Here is a 13307-nt window from a genome sequence, read left to right on the forward strand (position 1 = left end):
ACTCAGACTGCCACACTTTAGCTGCAAGCAATCCCAGACTGAGACCAGCTCCCAGTTCCTCTGCCCACATCCCAAGTGGACCCTTAATCCCACATCCAACCTCTGCCTCACAGCTGCTGCAGGAATTTAAAAGGACTCTGAAGAACAAAGCACTGAGGTCTGAATTCTCTATGGAAACCTAAATATAATCCCTGCTACGTCAGCAACTCACCTACACTTTCCAACTATCACACACAAAACACTCCAAAAGCCAAACCCAACCCTGGTTTCATTGATGAAACAGAGGGAAATTGGAGTTGCTGGAGCTACTCCTACTCCTTGGCCATTAGAAACATGAAATGCTTTGTAAGGGTTTGATTGATTGCTGGAGAACAATTCCATTGTTGGGCCAGCTCACTTAGAGCAGAGTGTATAGACTGAAATCTTTCCTGTTTGTTTAAACTCTTTATAGAAATTCTCACATAGTTGTGGTTAAACAGTTGTAAATACATGTGCATTTCCAACTGTGTAACTATCTCTGTTCCATCGCTCATCTGAAGCTTTCACTTTGCACAGTTCCTCATTTTTTATGTGATGTATAATTACACTGATATGTCTCAAGACCCTCTGTATTCTTTTACTTCATTAATTTTGTTGCTATATTACTCAGACTGATTTTGACTGTCACAGTGCTCATTAGCAATGTGGAGTATAAAATGTGATGTGTAAATCACATTAATCATGTGTATTTTCCTCTTTGCTGAAGGTGCAAGACACAGCACTTTCTACACAATTTTATGACATATCTTGGCACTATTATGCTTTGAAACATTGTGATAAACAGAGAACAAAGCTCCTAAACCTCAACAGTTTAAAACAAAAAAGGGAGAAAAAAAGGGGAAAAAAGAAGAATCTCTGGGTGGATCTTAACTACAGAGCCATTGGTGATCCATGCTTAAGTAATTAGAAGGAATGGTGAGAAAAGAAGTGTTCACCAGTGTAAGGAGGTGGCATCAGGTGGGCAGGGACATGGGCAAGTGGCCAGGGCTGCTGGGCAGCTCAGGGCAGAGCTGCTGCTGTGCAGCTCCCTGTGGGAGCTGGCACAGGCTGGAAATTAACTGATGTGATACAGAAATCCTCAGCAAAACTGACTGCACACACCCAGCTCAAAAATGTAAGTAAACAATAATTCCTGTCCTTTTTATATCTATTGCTTCAAGCTCCAGCATGCTTTAATCCTTCATTTTATTTGATATCATTTACCTTATCCAACGCATATAAAAGGATACGTTCTCCTTCTTAGACTGCCTTCAACTTTCTATGAAACTGGCTTTAAGTAGGCCAATATTTGTACAGCAGATAATACCTAAAAGGGGCTCCCCTGTCTAGATAGGCAGAGAAAATTCCCTTTTTAGGCCTTCAGCATAGAAAAAAAAAGTACAGTATGCTTAGAGAGGCACAGTCTGGCTTCAGCCACATATTTGATATTCCTTGCATGTGTCCCTTGTGTCAGAAAAGCAAGGACTAGGTGCCAAAAGTCACTCACTTTTCAGATGTGACATGTCTAGAAACGCCCCCATCTTTGAACAGAAACAATCAGGAGCATTTCCCCCTTGCAGAGCTTTCATACAGCTGTGAGAAATACAGGGTTATAAAGTCCCCCATGCTTCAAATAAGAATAGAGGGACTGACAGGGAACAGAAAAGCGGTGGAAAATAGGAAAAGCAGTTAAACAAACGAGCCTGGAGAACTGGGTTCTGTGCCTGACTCCACCTCAGGTGCTTTGTTTGGCCTTTGGCAAGTCACTGATCTTCTCTGTTTCTTTAATGTCTTCATGGAAACTCACAGTTAAAATCATGTGCTTGTACAAGTTAGAGACCAGCACTGAGGGCAGTGAAAGCATCTCTGAGTTACAGAAAACAGAAAAGCAGGGAATGAAGGGATGGGATTGAAGACTGACCAGTGAGAAGCCTCAGCTCTTGCTCTCAGTGTCTGACATTGCTCCTTTATCACCGAGTCATCGACAGCAGCCTGGATTGCTTTGCCTCTAAGGGCCTTATTTTATCTTCTCACCTGCACAGGTAGGATTTCTCATCTCGAGTTTGCATAACCGTGCCTCATCGCAATCCTGGTGTGACACTGCTGAGCTGGCACCTCTGCCTCTCCAGTTATCACCACCTTATCTCGACATGGCTCTCATTTTCTGCTTTTGCTTCCTGCAGGCTGAGTTGGGACAGTGGACTGCATGTGCTTTAAATTCATATCCCTCCAGTTACTCTCTGAACATTGTTCTCCTGAGGAGCTCCGTGCTGCACTGCAAGGTTCACCTCTGATTGTGATCTTTGTTAGCAATAGTGTTATATATATTCAAATAAAACCTACATGTACGGCTGCAAGATGCACAGCAGCTGTTTCAAGTACTTTAAGGCCTTTAATAAATTCATACTTCATAAATATTTTCATGCCCCAGAATGAATTTGTAATATCTGGTTTCTTTCATCACAGCAGTATTCAAGTTGCTGAAACAGTCTCAGTTGCTGACTTTTTCTGCAGTCTTATTAAACCACAAAAACTTGTATACACCCCAAAAATCCAATTGCCCATGGAATGGAAGACTTTAGACTTCAACCAGCCTACTTTTAGCCTGTCTAATGCCAGTGACATTGCCAGGAGTTCCACTCTAACAGAAGAGGTTGTCACTGAATTAATGCTGTACACCCAGCTGGAAAACTGTGCTGCCTCCTGAGCAGAAATAACTTTTATCATTAAATACTCCTGCAAAGGATCCAGTGCTCTGCTTGACCCAGGTTCAGGAGATATTACTCTAACTCCTCAACATCCATTGTTGGGGCATTCTAATCCATTTGGGCAATTCTAATCCTGTGCTGAGGCAGAATGTCTCACATTTTGCAGTGATTCTGATGGAAGGATTGAAAAGCTACTTGGAGGAAAAAAACCCCAAAATTACTAATTCATTTTAAAATAATGTTTTCTAGGGAAAAGCCACGTGGTGCTCTACCTTTTGAGAGCAGAGGACTGTATACAATGAAGTACCAGACATGAGAATGAAAAGCAGGAAAGTATCTTTTTGATACCTAAAGCTGAAATTAACCCTTCCTTTAATCAGCCTAAACCCAGTAGTGATGATTTCCCAGGGAACACAGTTCTGGCCATAGAAAGTATGGAAGGGAGAAAGCAAGAGAATAGTATTTCCCAAGACAAGACATTAATAATTAAAAATTAATTAATGCATGGACTGAAAGGACTCTCACTGCTCAGACTAGTACCACAACCCTATATTTCTATAACTGAATATAATAGTGAAAACTGAATATAATAGTGAAAAGAATACACTACTTTTTGCCAGTGTGGACAGTGATTTGTAAAACCCAGGTGAGCAGGCAGGCACCACCATCCTGGTTTTAGAAATGGGGCATTTTTCATGACTCATTGCTTCAAGGTCCCTGTTTGCAGGGCAGCTCTCCCACCTTTAAGGGCTTTCCCAAAGAGCCTCACACAGGTGAGACAAAGGCATCTGCTGCACACATTTCTGCAGTTATTACACTGACATGGGGTGAAAAGGCTGTTCCTGGGAAGGTCTGTGATCCAATGTTTGAGTTGGACAAGGTCTGGGTGCGGGCACTGGAACCTCCTTGTGCTGGAGGAGATTCATCTCAGCAGCAGGGAGAGCAAACAATTTGCTATGAGAGCACTTTATGCTGTCTAACAATGTTTGTGTGTGTCTGCAGAGATAAAAAAACCACTTCGTGCTGCTGCTGAATGACTTCTTTCTCCCTCCCTCTTTGGATTTACTCCAAAGCCAGGATTATAACTGCTCTTTGCTAAGCAACAAATATTAACTATTGCTACTTCATCAAAATCCTGCACTGATGCATTTAACCAGTTTATCAGCCAGCAAGATGATATTTTCATATTTGCTAGCCTGGAGCTCCACTAAAATTAAGATCAACTGAGTACAGATATAACAATTATCAATTTTCATTCTTGAATAACAGCTTGAAATTGCCTTCAGGAAAAAAGGAGGGTCCTTTGCTTTGGATAAAAAAAAATAAAAATTTAGATATGAAATTAACTACTTTTTCTTCCTCAGGCTAAACATGTGGTTAAGCTCACTAAAATTATTCAACAGCTTTACAGGTTGCATCCCTATTTGCTTTAGCTTTTAGGTTGATAAATGAGTAAGTGAAAAAAAGCTGTCAGGTAGATTACATGGTGCTACCAGCCTGCACTTTTACCTATCCCATACTGAATTATTTCCTGCAGCCAGCTGAAACTGTACCAAGAGGGGAAGTTCAGAGTAACTCTAAAAAAATTCCTCCAAAATTGCCAAGTCCTGTTGGATATCAAACATTTGAGTCCAGAGTTCTGGGCACTGCGGGTCACAGTGGAAGATCCTCTGTGCCAAAGCAGTTTAATGCCATTTGAAGAGACAATGGTTTTATCTAAACAACTTGATAAAAAAAATGGAAATATTATAATATTCGTTATTATGCTCAGAGAAATTTAAGAGTTTTGATTACATGAAATTGTTGGTAAACTTAGAAGTAGACAAAAACTCGTGAAAGTTTCTTTTCTTTTCATGAGCCTGGCACAAATATCAGGAAGATCTGGTGGCTCCATCTTCCCCAATCTCCAAGCAAACAGAACAAATCTTTTATGTACTCTTTATAAGACAATTCCCAAAGGCAAAGAAAATTAAATACTAGAAGAATAAACAAAATAATGGCATTCCCCCTCTCTTCCTGCTACCTACTTTTTAAATTGACAAGTGCCAGGTGATTGATTGATTTATTTGCACGCAAAAATGAGTTTTCTTCTGTCACTGGAGAAAACAACACTGTTGGGTTTTTTGAAATTTATTTTTCCTTTTAAAGGTTTTCCACTGAACATGCCTGACATTGTTTTAGTGGATCCTACCAACCACAGCGAGGCAAACCCATGCAACTGAAATAATGTCATCTCTGGATTGCTTAAAGCTGTACAAAGATTAAAGCAGCCCAGTTCTACCTTGCTCAACCTGCAAAGATTGCAAACTCCTTCTTTAAGGCACGTGTGGTGGGGCATTGCATGGGGCTGTGTATCCCAGGAAAAGGTCAAAGGCACTGATATCCTGTTGAGCAACATTTTCTATGACTGAGACAAATGTAGCACCAGATCAAAAGGGAGGAGGCTGAGTGAAGGATCAGCTTGCTATCAATTTGAAGACACAAGAAAGACAAAGCAATTCCATCAAGAAAAATTAACCCACATAGATAAGAGAGAGATGGTGAAACTGCTTCGAGATATGTTGATAAAACTGCTTCATCAAAGTGGTAGATTGCCTGTAAAATGAAGTCTCTTAGTGAATTTGGACAGCTTTTTTCCCCCCCAGTGAAAACATTTCCACATTAAATTGTACCATTTGTAATTTCCAGACTTCAATTTTTATGGCTTTTTCTTTTGGTAACAGATCATCCTTCTGAAGTTTGAGTTTTAAACAGCTGAAGTTGAAACACCACCATAAAGCATTTTAATTACATCAAAACAACTGCTTTCAGGCTTTTTTTAACTTATAGCAATTCACATTTTCCACTTTTTCCCCCAGTCAAACCCAGAAACTGCTCCTAATTGAATTGTCCAGCCCAGCTTTCCCCACTGCAGCGGTGCACAGACACTGCAGGCAGGCACAATCTCTGCTGGTTTACCTTTGTGCCCATGGAAGAGAGAACCACACACCTGCACAGAACCTTCAGAGGAAAGGAGAAGCTTTCCCACAGGCAGCCACTGCAGGAATCCGTGCCCTGAGCTTTCAGCTTGGTTGCAAACTGAGACTCGCCACGTTTTGCAGGTGGGAGACAACCAACAAGTAAAAAATTCCTTTTCTTTCTGGTACTGACAGAAACACGGGACGTCTTCATCCACAACTCTGCTTGCCTTGGCAGCTACAGCCCAGCCTGGGCTCCATGGCAGAGAGCAGTTTCCTTCCCCACAATGTGCCAAATGAATTTCGTGCTGATTAAGCCGCATGGGTGAGATTAATTCCACCGTATTTGAGTAGAAGAATGAGTGGCACCTTCGGGAAGGTTATTCATAAGGAGAGCTGTTAGGCTGAAGCCCAGCAGGGCTTTCCCCCCCTACTCCAAGTTGATCAATAGATCAGGGCAGTAATTACAGGCACCATCAACAGCTGCTCGGTGCCATTGAGAGCCACTGTCCTGCTGGGCACCGAACCGGCTCTGGGATAGCAATTAACACACCACCATCGGCCCTGCCAGAGCAACCAGCTAGGAGCCACTCAGAAAGGTTCATTTTCACAGCCTCAAAGACAAGATGCAGTAAAAACAATAGTGTACTTGGTAAAAAAATTAATTGGGATTCTCTCTTGAAGGAGAAAAATACTGCCTTCGGTTATTTGCGCTGGGAGTTTGCAGAAGTTTTGTGGTGGTGACAACATTAAGGAACTGTCTGGATAAAACTCCAAATCTTTACAGCTGTTATGGGATACCTGACATAACAACAAGAGGTTCAGGTAGTAACTAATCCATGATTCCTCCCTTTGCTGGGGAAAAGTTGGCTTATTCTGCCATAGCCAGAGGTGTGCACCCCACAGATGAACAACTCTGTCCCAAATTTTAGTAGGAATCAGTCAACCAAATGTTCAGCTCCAATGAGCACCTGGACCACGGGAGATCAATGCAAAAGAGCTACAAATCAGTGTACAAAGAAGAGCCTTTCCATACCAGTAATTCTCCAGGAAAGTTCAAACATTTATTGTGTCCCCGAGTCTTCTGTGTCTGGAGACACAGACACGCTCAAGCTTTTGTAGGTTAATGTAAATGCACGGAGTTGAGCACAGCATTAGGATTCAGGCCCCTCTAGCTAACCTGCAAATGGAGAGGAAGTTCAGGATCACTGGCACATAATTGTGGAGTTGGGGGAGCCAGCCCAACATTTGACTTTTCCCTCGGTTCGGATTTCCCTGCATATAGAAAGAGTGGGTGGATAAGGCAAGACATGCAGTACTTATATATCAGCTGATGTCACATCTGAATGCAATTCTAGATTTACTATTACAACTCTTCCTTCATCTAGGCAATAACTACCTGCCTGCTAAAAGGCATCAGATTCTTTTATTGTTAAAATGAAACCGGACCTGGTACCCTGGGGCAACTGATTTCAATCTCCAGGTTCATATGGTTTTTCTTGCTGACAAGACTGGTTTGAAGGGGAGCCAAAATGCCAGCAGCAGTTGCCCTTGCTAAGGAGAACCTTGAAAGACATTGTGAGGGTTGTTAATAGAGTACACACACTCAGTTTTCTGCAATAAATCCTGGATTCTAATTAGTTCCCCCAATGCTGCACATAGGATGAGGAGGGTACAGGAGGCTGTTTGTGCCCTGCTGTGGAGGAGAGAAGAAATATTGGGTGTGCAGGACATCAGCCTCCCAAGTCAAGTGCTGCACTGAGCTGCCAACATCCCTCAAGTGCAGGGGGTACTGACTGATCATCTTCAGCTACAAGGAACAGATTTTCACATGGTCTAAGGACTCTTGCACAAAAGCAATAAAAACTTCTGGCATTTTGCTTGATCAGTTGTTCAAATATCAGGCCTAAAGCTTTTGAGATAAACAACATCCAGGAATGTCACAAATCCTCCAAAGTGATGGAAAAGCTGGAAATTGTGTTATTCAAGATTTTTAGGCCATTTCAGAGTAATGGTGTTGCACTGTTGGTGTTCCTATACCTGTTTCAACACACTTCTACATTGCTATGTGACATGCTCTAATAACACAAACTCTGCTGTGGATTATGTACAATTATAAATTTTCCAGACAACAGACATGATCCAGGAGGAGCATCCCCCTTTGCTCACCTTCTCTGCTTGCCCTGCATTCTGTGGAACTGTTCTTTGTGAGTCTCTGCAGTTTTCATAAAGAAACTTCATACCATGCTTACCATAAATCAGGCTTATATTTGAGCTCTGCTTTATCCCCAAGGAGGATTGCAGTTATTAAAAATTTTATTTTTTTTTTTCTGTTACTCCTAAACCACTGCATTTGCAGCACTTTCTAGGCAGGGGTTTACTATGATTTCTCTGTGCTAAGCATTTGCTCTGAATAATTGCACCAAACAGTTCCAGTTTTTCTGGACCTGCTGCATTTTTCTACATTTTGCAAACACTTTAGAAGAAAAAAAAAAAAAAAAGAAAAAGCAGAAAAAGCAAAGCAAGGGCACTGTTGAAACTCTTGGGGTGCTGGGCAGCTGCAGGAGTTCTGGGCCCATTGCACCTCTGGATGATTGTCTCTGTCCAGCCTAACGTGCTTCACCCACTGTCCCCTTCTGCTGGGGACAGGGACTCTCAGAGATGTGACTTCCTCAGCCACCTAAAAGCAATTTCATCTATTTTGCCTCCAGGATGGAGCCACCTTTAAGGAAACACAAGCAAAGATGACTCCATGGTTTCCACTCCCAACCTCTGCTCTGCCAGTGCTGCTCTTAAGAGAGCAAAAGGCTGCACTGCTCTTCCTGGCCAAACAGCCCCAAGGGCTCTCCAGAAGCTCCTTGAGAAGTTCCTGCTCCCCAGTCACACAGCTGGAGAGAAAGCCTGAGCCAAAGGTAGGCAGGCATATTCCTTGAAAGTTTCCATATTCATTTCCAGGGATCACTATAAGAACTGATTTATTATTACTTTTTCCTTTGAGATATTTAAAAATTTAAAATAGGCTATCATTTTTGACATTAGAGCTCTGATCTAACAATATCTCATCACTTCAAAAAAAACAACTATGTAGAAGTCAATGTTATAAAAAGAAGGGATCAAATCAAAAGACAGATCATCCTTACCCCCAGATGTGCCAGCTGGCGAAAAATCTTGGATGTGATCATTTCACAGTTACAGCCTTTGGTTCTTGATTTTAATTTGTACCTCTTTTGCACTCTTATATGCCTTTTCTTACTAAAATTCATAGATATTTGCACTCTACTGTTCTATAAATGAGAGAAAAATCAGATTGTTGGATTCAGAAATTTAATACAATCTGTTCCAGCCCAGCATATCACTTTCTCTGGTGAGCCCATTTCTAAATAAACTTCCTTGCAGCTCCCAGCCTCTGGAATATCTGCCCACAAGTCAGTGCAAACCAGGGGTTTAGTCCACCTAACTCAGCACAGTCTCTTTTCCCCTTTCTCTGTAAGAACCTGGGGTGGAAAGCCCTGCTAAACACCGGGGGATTCCTAGAGAAAATAGAATTCCCATTTGCAGAGCACTTGGATCTGCATGTAAATAGTCTGTTAATAGAGAGCCACAGATGGCTCTTAACTCAGCAGCAGAATAAATATAGCAAGTTTTATTTGATCTGATCTGAGGTGGTTGATGAAGCCATTTGTTTACAAGTATATTTTTTAAATAAGATCATATGCAGTGCCCAGAGCATTGTCTGGGTGCTCTTTTATTACAGTTTGTAAAACTCCAAATAAAAATGGGAGGCGAGCCCATCATTCTCTGGAGTTTTGCCTGTGCAGCAGTAGGGTTCTGGACACATCACTAAGCATTCAAAATAAAGCAGAAAAAATCAAAATAGCAGATTTTCACACTATGAATTTGCACTTGTGCTCATCCCCACACAAAGCTGACACAGCTTGCACATGTGTTTTACTCCTGCTATTCACATAGCTGAGGGTAAAGTAACAAATGGGAAACTCCAAGGATGCCCTGGAGATCTGCACTTTGGAGTAGCCTTACACTGTTACACCCACTTTTCTCTAGAACATTAAAGTGGTATCAAATAATATCACAGTTTTATATGTGCTGGCCACCCTACTGCCCTTATTTATTTCTGTCCCCAGAACAGGCTCGTAAATCTGCAACACAACATTTTAAAAGAGGCAGGACAGCATCAGCCAATGCACAGGCTTCCTTCTCACAGCACTCAAAATCCATGTGGAATTTATTTACAGCTCTGACCTGTGAATTCCTCCCTCATTTCTCTGATCACTTGCTCTGTTTGAGTCATGTGGAGCCTGAGCCTCCCTGCCGGTCCTGCTGTGCCAGCCCCATGTGCACACGCACAGTCACTCCTGCCACCAAGAGCTGTCACCACCACACACCCAGACACTGCCCCAGGGAGTGGGAGAACTGTTTTACTTCTACCAGAGGCAGCCAGAGCAGACACAGAGCAACTTGTGTACCCCCAGAACAAAACACAACACCCACAGCAGCGGGAGGAGCGAGAGGAGAACAACCCGTCTGGACTGGGCTGGCATTTGGATGTTGGTCTGTGTGCTCCTGAAAAGATTAAAATGGAGATGAAATACAACCATAGCATAGGCAGGCTTGCAAAAACAACCCTCCTTCCTTACCATGTGCAGCCTTTGAATCAAAACAAAGCACATCTGTGCAGACCCACACCTCCAACTGCAGTCCTGTGGCTCCTGCACGGAGCTCACTCCGGATGGGACTGTGTGCACTGGAGAGAATTGTGCAGTGAGGGAAGCAGCTCAGTGCAGCTGCAGGGGACACAGTCACAGCAGCCTCTGACTGAGAGCTCAGCTCTGCTGGTGTCTCGAGCAGGTTTGGAAACACAGCTCTGCTCCCTCAGTGGCACTGAGGCTGTGCAGGATATTCCAGGCTCATCCAGACCCTTCTTTCCCATTTCTGTCTGGATGAGGGCAGGATAGGAGGAGAGTAGATGGGGCAGCCCACCTCTGACTGGTGTGTCTGGCTTGCTTTCAGTCTGATTTCACATCAAATCCAGGCTGGGGAATACATGGGATGCACATGTAAGCTCCCATTGCTGCCTCAACATCATTTCAATCTCCTGAGCAAGTTAAACTCACTCAGAGAGAAAAACTAAATGCAATCTCACACTTCAGAAGGCATCAGAAAATCAACAGGGAGAGAGGGATGCCTGGCAAATTTTCAATCACAAGACAGCATCAGTTCTCTCAAAGACCTTACACTTTCTCACCACTAAAGCCATCAGCCACAGGCCCCCTGTAAAAGCCAAGCTCCTTAAGTGACATAGAGATACCTGTCCTTAAAAAGGAAAAAGTTTTTACCTGGCTCCAGTATTGATCTATAGAAAAACACATGAAAACGGAAGCAGGAAAATACAGAGATTTTCATGCTGCACCCTCTGCAGCTTAAAAACAAAAAACAACAACAAAAAAAAAGAGTAAAATATACTTATCCTCTTCTTAAGACAGTGAAAATTCAATTAAGTTTAGAAGGAGGAAATATTCATCTCTTAGAGCTAGGCTAAAAGCAGGGCAGAAGAGCCCAATCAGCAACATTAACATGAACTCAAGCCCACCCCAAGTGTCCTGACCTTAGTGCTGCAAACTCCCCCCTGTTCTTCAGTGCCTTGAAAGAACACCTGCAGCCATGGCTTGGCCTCTCTGCCACCCACAGCTCTCCCCTCCGTGCACTTTGGGGGGATTGTCCTTCAGAGGAGAGGACACCTCAGAGCCATCTGTCCCCATTTCCCCTGGCAGCACCAAACCCGCCAGGGCAGCACCCCACGCTCTGCTCCTCCGTGTCCTTGGTGCTGTGACATTGGCAGCTTCGTTTCGGATGCCACTGGGGACAGATGTCCTCTCCCAGCAAGACAAATTGGAAGTGGCATGTGGAGAATGATTGACACCACATGTAAGTTCTTATTCTGTCAAAGCCTTGCAATGTTGTTAGTTGTCAAAGCCGACCACCCTGCCATTGCTTTGCCACAATCCTACATGATGCCCAATGTCTACCAGGCTTTTCAGCTGCCCACAACACTCACAAAATCCTTTCTCAGGGTTGTACATCTACCTTCTGCATAGCCTACAGTCATGCAGGCTTATGAAAGTTCATTTGCTTCACAGAGGATGCTGTAAAAAAATATTTTTGCTTGCTGGACTTATAGGAGAGGAAGCTCTCTTAAACTGAAGGCTTTTTAAAAGAAATAAAAAAAATCTAAGGCAAAACTTGCTCATGTACTACCAAATTCTTCATTCTATGGGCAGGACTAGGGGGATAATAAAAGCCACTAAAAATAGGAATTTAAATCTTCCCTTTGCAGCATTCAGCAAATGCACCTCAAAGTTTAAGCTATACGGAACTGCCAGACAAGTTCAGCTGCTGATGAAAACCATCCTGGATCCCTCCACCCACACAACCCAGCCCTGGCTACACAGAAAGACACCTTGCAGTACTGCCATGTACCCAAAACACTGAAAAATGTGATCAATTTTTGTATTGCAGATTGTCAGAAAATGATACGAACAAAAGACCAGCAAAGAGAAATGACACACCTGTCTTGTCAATAAACACTTTCCTGCTCATTCAGTTGGGTACTGTGTCATCAAGAAACTAATTTCACTTGTTTCAAGACAGTTTTTAAACATTCAGAGATTTTTTTCTAAAACAATGAAAATAGGGTGTGGCTCTTCCTTCAGATCTGAGAATCTGTCCAGGCATTAATGCTGAACAACTCAAAACAAGACCTTAAATGATGTGCACCTGAAATCTCAGAGCTCTACACTTATTTAGACCATGGTAACCCAATCATTTTGATTTTTAACTCTTAATATTTATTTAGTTGCGATTCATTTTATATAAAGAGAAAATAAAGAACTCTAACTCCCATTCTCTTTTATGCAATTTTCCATTAGATCCTGAAAATTTCACTTCAAGAAAATCCATCATCTTTAGACTTCTGTAACCACTTTTAATTTCTTCAGAGAAATTCACAAATACTATGAATTTTGACCAGAAAGAAGAAAAATAAAAATCAAGGTAACATAATGGTGAGATCTTATTTCAGCTCCTTGCAAGGGTTAATGGAAAGACCCCAAATTAGGAAGAATCAGCTGAATCCCCAATTGATTCTCAGATCTGCAAAGTTCAAAGAAATATTTCATACCCCACATGCCATTTAAGGGTTTTTTCCCTATGAAATTTGGTTTAGGTTGGGGTAGAAGCTGGAGAACAGAGCCTTGGGAAGGTAACAAACAATGGACACGATGGATTGAGCTGTCTCCACTGCCTGCCCACCAGGCTGCCACTCCAGGGTGGGCCCTGTGTGACAGCACAAAGGGAGCTGTGCCTGTTCTGTGCCTGTTCTGTGCCTGTTCTGTGCCTGTTCTGTGCCTGTTCTGTGCCTGATGCTCCCTAAACGTTCTGCAAAGCCCAAGGCTGGCTCCATGCATGGATTAGCCGGAGGATTGCACAAGCTTCAGGTGCTGAGCTGCTCAGCCTGGGAGAAATCACCCAGATGCAGGATGAGCTGCAAGTGGTGCTGCCTGCCAGGAGCTGCTGGAGTGATGCAGAGATCCCACAGGATCAGAGGGAT

The sequence above is a fragment of the Parus major genome, chromosome 20 (genome assembly GCF_001522545.3).
Source record: "Parus major isolate Abel chromosome 20, Parus_major1.1, whole genome shotgun sequence".
NCBI classification, from domain to species: Eukaryota; Metazoa; Chordata; class Aves; order Passeriformes; family Paridae; genus Parus; species Parus major.